This window comes from Ooceraea biroi, chromosome 9 (genome assembly GCF_003672135.1).
Source record: "Ooceraea biroi isolate clonal line C1 chromosome 9, Obir_v5.4, whole genome shotgun sequence".
NCBI classification, from domain to species: domain Eukaryota; kingdom Metazoa; phylum Arthropoda; class Insecta; order Hymenoptera; family Formicidae; genus Ooceraea; species Ooceraea biroi.
Window position 1 is genome coordinate 6,017,094 of NC_039514.1, and position 5,990 is coordinate 6,023,083.

Below are 5,990 nucleotides of genomic sequence, written 5' to 3' on the forward strand. Positions count from 1 at the left end.
AATTGCACACAGGTATCGATTTCGTTTATCGATTCGATAATGTCTTAATAATGATATGTATTTTCAGTAAATGTCGAGATTAGGAGTAATTTCAATGACCATATATTGTCAAGGACATCTTGCAAACAATTTCAACCGTTGCTCGTTGTTTATTATAAAGATATGAACAATTAAAAACGAGGTCACCTCTAATTTTAACATTTATTATATTTTCTAAGGTATTCATGTAAATGTTTTTTTTCCAAAAAAGTAGCTTATAAGATTTGATTGTGCGAGAGTGTTAAAAGTATTATTGACAAGTGGCGCCGCGTTACCTGCGGCGCCTCCAGAACTCCTGATTAGTCCGTGCAACCTGGCCAGGTGCAAAACGACACGTTAAGACAAACAGGGTAGGAGAAGCGAGAATAGACAGGGTGAATAGACCGCGAAACAGCCAAGACTATGGAGTATTTACGAGCGTGGAGAGTGGTGGCCAAGCACCTTTTCGCACGTTGATGAATGGACCCAGTCACCATCGCCATCGTCGTATTTTATGGAAGGTAAGCACAACCTGGCGGTAGTAGAGATATTGTTATTCAGATGAAAGGAGGTATAGTATGTCATTAATCGATGCGTGTCTGCCTGCCTGAATGCCAATATCCTGAAACCAGGAAGATCCTAAAACCTGGACGTTGATTTATTGTTTTACACTGATTTATTGATTTACTGATGGCTTATCTTCAGTCAGAGTTTACAGATTATATTTATATAAAATTAATATCTCTATTTATATTCAACGAATCAAAGAGTGATGGCAGTGCTTCCTGTGCAATAAATGGCACTACAAGTGCCACCAAATGACAACGCTATCTTGAATATCAATATATCGTACAGCGAAAGATTAATAAAAATAAGAGAAATTGTTTCAACTGAATAGATAAATTGTTTCATATATGAGTAAAGTGCAACTGCACATGCTGCATTGTTACAAATTAATAAATAAAATAATTTGTATTAAGATTCATCTGCACTATTGACAATGCACTCGCGCTTGATTGCAAAACAATGCTTCACGGGGAAATCGCCTGCGGAAGTTCATGCTGGATTAAACGAAATAATTCAACGACAAAGCGAACAAAGAAAATTGATGAAGAATTACGATGAAAAGTGTCGATAAACAAAGGAACGAAAATGCGGACGAGCGCAACCTGCAATCATCATGAGACATATATGCTACAAACAGTCGCGTTGCTAGGAAGCGTTTGTAACAGCGAGGGCTGCACCCGCTGTGGCTTTCATGAAACGTAATCTTCGCTTGAAGAGACGGTCCTTCTGCCTGAAAGCCGATTGAAAATATTTCAACTGGAAACCTAGGAAGAAATTTAAATATGCTTCGACGAAATTGAATGAATAATTGCGGAGCAATTATATGTTTGTTAATGAGATAAATATGTGTTTAGAATTGAATTTAGTATGTATTCAACACTTTATGTTATGTAAAAATAATTTGACAATTTATATATTCGATAACGCGAGGAAAGTTGAGAAACTGGCGCAAGCCACGAAGGACAAGCCATGTCAGCATAATCGGGGGTACTTCCCGAGTGGGTCCACAGCTCTCGCCACAAACGAGGGTAGGATCGCGCGTCGGGGAGAATGACGGCGAGAAAAAGTTCTCCTTCGAATAATATCCGAATATTGAGGCAATGCGCGAGGACTGTCGCGGTCGTAAAGCAGGACTGATATGAATGCGGATAGCTCAATTTTACACGCTCGCGCACACCCGAAGCGCGAGTTTCTTCCTTTTCCTGCGACTCCCTCTCGCCCTTCCGCCATCGCCTGTCATGTATCATCTTCATTGATCGCGCCTATCAACTGCCGTTACGGCGTGGGAGGGTGCAAGGCTATTCTCACGGGTGTCGTGTCTATTCTTCATCGAGCGATTGAATTTTGTATATTGAGCACATTCTTAGGCAGTGTAAATTTGAAGATATTGTAACAAAAGTGAGATAATTATAGTGTATAGTAATATTTCTATGTATTATAGTAAGATCGTAAAAAACCACAAATCTGCATTTTTTCATTAGCTCAATATTAAGGATATTAAAAAAGGCGTCGACATGTTTTAGGGATCGCATTGAGACTGCCTGTTAGAAAGAAAGTATAGAAGAATGTCCGATTCCGAGGGTAGCATTCCGAGCCCGTGTAGTTCGAAAAAATCAGTAGCCCTTGATGAAACCATCGAGACAATGCCGATTCAGCAGAATCACAATGACGACAAGATTGAAGAATTCGAAAAATTGCTGCAATCAATGATAGTTTCCCGTAGCGTCTCGGAAGAAGAGGATCAAGTGGAACAGGAGGATAATGCGAACGATAAGAAGATCGTAGGTAAGTCAAATTTGCAATCTCCAAATATTTTTATACTGCAATCGAAAAATTTACTTAATATTATCAGTACTTGCTTTTTACTTTGCTTCTATAAAAGCAGATTAAAAATAGATGCTATAAAAATAATAGCGAAAAAATGGCTTCTGCATAACATATTCCATATAAAATTCTATACAATATCTTAAATAAAATAAAATCCTGTACCACGCGCGATTAATGCATCCACAACGAGGAAACAACACAGAAAAGTGTGACGTGGCTGCAGAAGCATTCATCCCCGAACTCTTTGGCATCGGCGCGAAGTTGAGGAGCGCGGGGGATGAAGTTGCGCCCGAGTTCCGCGTGGAACTCAAGTAACCTGTTGAGATCCTCCTAGAGCGGGCGAAAATGGAGAGCCTGCTGCAGCTTAACTCGAAGAGAGTTTCCCAGACGCTCGCCAGGGGCATTACCAGGGAAAGTCGCTGAACAGGGGCAGATGGGCGCAAAGGAAATTTCTCCGGCCTCGGGGATTAAGTTCTATCGAAGCGTCTCACGCTCTCTCCCCCTTTCTCTCTCTTTCTTTTGTTTGCGGTAGAAAAGTCTATTACACGAGCGCAAGTGAGATTTAAAAAACAAAAGAGACATCATAGTCGTCGCGAGTACCGCTCGCGTATATGCGTAAATTCGCTAATTATTTTAATTCGGGAATTATTTTAATTCGCTAATTATTTTACTTCGGTAATTATTTTAATTGAGAATTAGCTCAAAAGATTCACGCGTACGCGCGCGCATAATCCAATATTCGAACCGTGGAATCGACAAGCTGTTACACCGATTTCACATCCAAGACTGCGGATTATCTGGCTCGCCTTGTACAAAGCCTTATCCCTGAGTGCCTCGGTAAATTTCACTAGTACCGAAACCTATACGACGGAGAGAGCGAAGCCGTCTGCGTCCCAAATTAAACTCATAAAGCGTCCACGGACCGCTTAAAGGTAAATCCACAAGGGTAGATTAAGATCGAGCCATCTGTGTGCGAAAAAGAATAAAGAATGATGCAGAGCCGACGGCGTTTAAGAGTGTCGAGCTTCCTGATATCGTAAACGTTATCCACGCTGTAAATTTACATTGCCTGCAAATTGCAGCGAACACATGGACAGCATAATGACATGCATTGTAATTCGTATAATGACACTGCCAATATCGTACTTACAATTAAGTATTTATAATTAAATGGCATTGGAAAATAATATGCATATATTGCCTCACGATAATATCATAATAACATAATGTGACAATGGCCAACGCTAACAGTTTAACGATAACACTGTCCGATAAAATTTGACCTTTTTTTGTAAAAGAAAAGATCTTTGCTTTTCAAAAAGACATGTATCTCTCCCATTGTTGCTTTAAGACGTCCATCTTCTCGCGAGATAATAAGCCATCAATAAGTAGCTCGTGCAGTCGACAATTCAGAATATTGATAGTCAAGCGATTTCTCGAGGGACCAAACGTCAGGTTCATGTTCTGCGATATTTCTTGTCGTCATCAAAGACTTCTGCGCAACACCAAGATCCCATTCTCTTCTTCGCAGAGTACTGGTGCCGGCATCGCGTTGCGCGATGGGGAAATTGGAAAATTGGAAATTGCTACACGGGGGAGAGACCGCGAGAGAAACATCCCCCTTGCTTCCCCCAAAGTGAGGCGAAAGTCGCGGAACTTTCAAAGGCTTTTCTCGAAGTCGCTGCTGCTCGTATCGGCACTGCACCCGCGTGACGCGCCCGTGAAAAATGACATCGAGTGTGCAAAAGCTCCCTAAATAAGAAATCACCCCCGGCAGGCGGTCGCATTATTCACTCGTCCGAAAACTCTAAAGTGAAATACCGAGCGTCGGCCCGCGGGATCCTCGATCATCAATTTCCACGTCGTGCCAGACAAAAACGCGAAACGCCCCAAACGCCTCAGTGCTGCGACGAGAAGGGGGGAGGGGGAGGAAGTGGAGGCGACGCGATCTCGTCGGATGATCTGTTTCGCGAGGACGAGCGATAATCGCGGCGGCCGATTTGTTGAAAAACGACGGAAATTGTGGATGGAAATAGAGAAGGAGAAAGGGGAGGGAATGACGAATAGGCAACAAACCAAATTCTCTCGAAGGGTAGATAATGTCGAGAGTCATTTTTTTGCCACACGCGCAAATTGTCTCGCGTCGAGAGCAAGAGAGAGAAAGAATTATATTAGAAGAATGAATAGAATTAAAAGCACCGGATTAATCCGCACACTTAATATAAATCGTAGCCTAAATTAATAATATAACTAATAATAATATAACCTTCAGCAAAATTATTACACTTCCTTCTCCTTTTCCCTGCTTTATAGCTTTATAGATTTTCGTTCTGGATTAGAACTCGGTATCACGGGGTTACATTGCACGAATCTCCCAGAATTTGTCACTCGTCATCCCCCTTTGTGTACGGACCTCTCAATAGTATATGGTAGCGCGGTACCAGTTACAAAGAATACATACGAGAAATTTTAGTCGGTACAACGCATTTATACCGTCCTCGTTCCGGATGCCGGTCCGTGCCGCTCCAATTTCCGCGACCACCCTGGCGAGGGCGAATCTTTTTTTTTCGCACTCTCCTGGCGGCGAGGGGTGAAGGGTCCGAGCGCACGACGGACGGAAAGGTGGGAAAGGGGAGGAAGGATGGAGTAATTTGATATGGTGGGCCAGAGTACGGGGGCACTCGCCCTTCTTTTTTTTTCCTAATTTGCAGAAGGGCGAGTATCCGCGAAATGAAAAGCGCCGGGGTCCTTTGTAGAGCGCGCTCCCTGCGTGCCCGCCCCGAGCGTGTACGCGTGTGCGTACACGTGCGTGTGTAAGGATTAAAACGATGAAAGAGAAACTCCTCATCCCCGCGCGAGTAGCATGCTCGGTGCTTGCCCACACACAGATGGATCTGCCATTTTTAATACATTTACTTGAATGTTACAGGGCGATGTTGGAGTTCTAATTTGAATTGCGTGTAAAAACAGAGTATGCTTTCTTTTAATGAGAATTTATTTAATGATTGGAAAAGATATGTGAAATTGTAATATTTATATAGAGTAACCTTGGTAGAAATCTATGTATTTTTGCTTTTATATGTTAAATTATGAGAAAATGATGAGAAAATATCTGAAAATATCAAATAGACTTACATTCATTATATTTCTTAAAATTTTAAAAATGATAAAATAAAAATTTGATTAAAGTTTAGTTAAAAAATGTTTTTGAATAGTAGCATGGCTAAATATGCAAGAATGTAAAAGAAGAGTTATCTCTTTCCTTGCCATGCAATTTTTACAAAAAATCGATCGACCTATTTAGAGCCACCCTTCCTTGAAACATGGAAATGGTGCATGGCACAGGATGATATTCTGATTATATATTTTGCATTCATAGAATGTCTCCGTGACACGCGCTTTATCCACGATATTGATTCAAGCAAAACTTACGTGCTTAGAAAAAGAAATTCAAATAATTGCGAAAGCCATCGACGACTTTAAAAAAAATTAATAATTATTTATTTCGGATTTATTATTCACTTTGTAACTATCATATTCGCTCTATCGTGCGTTGTTGTTACTCACGGAATCCGGCG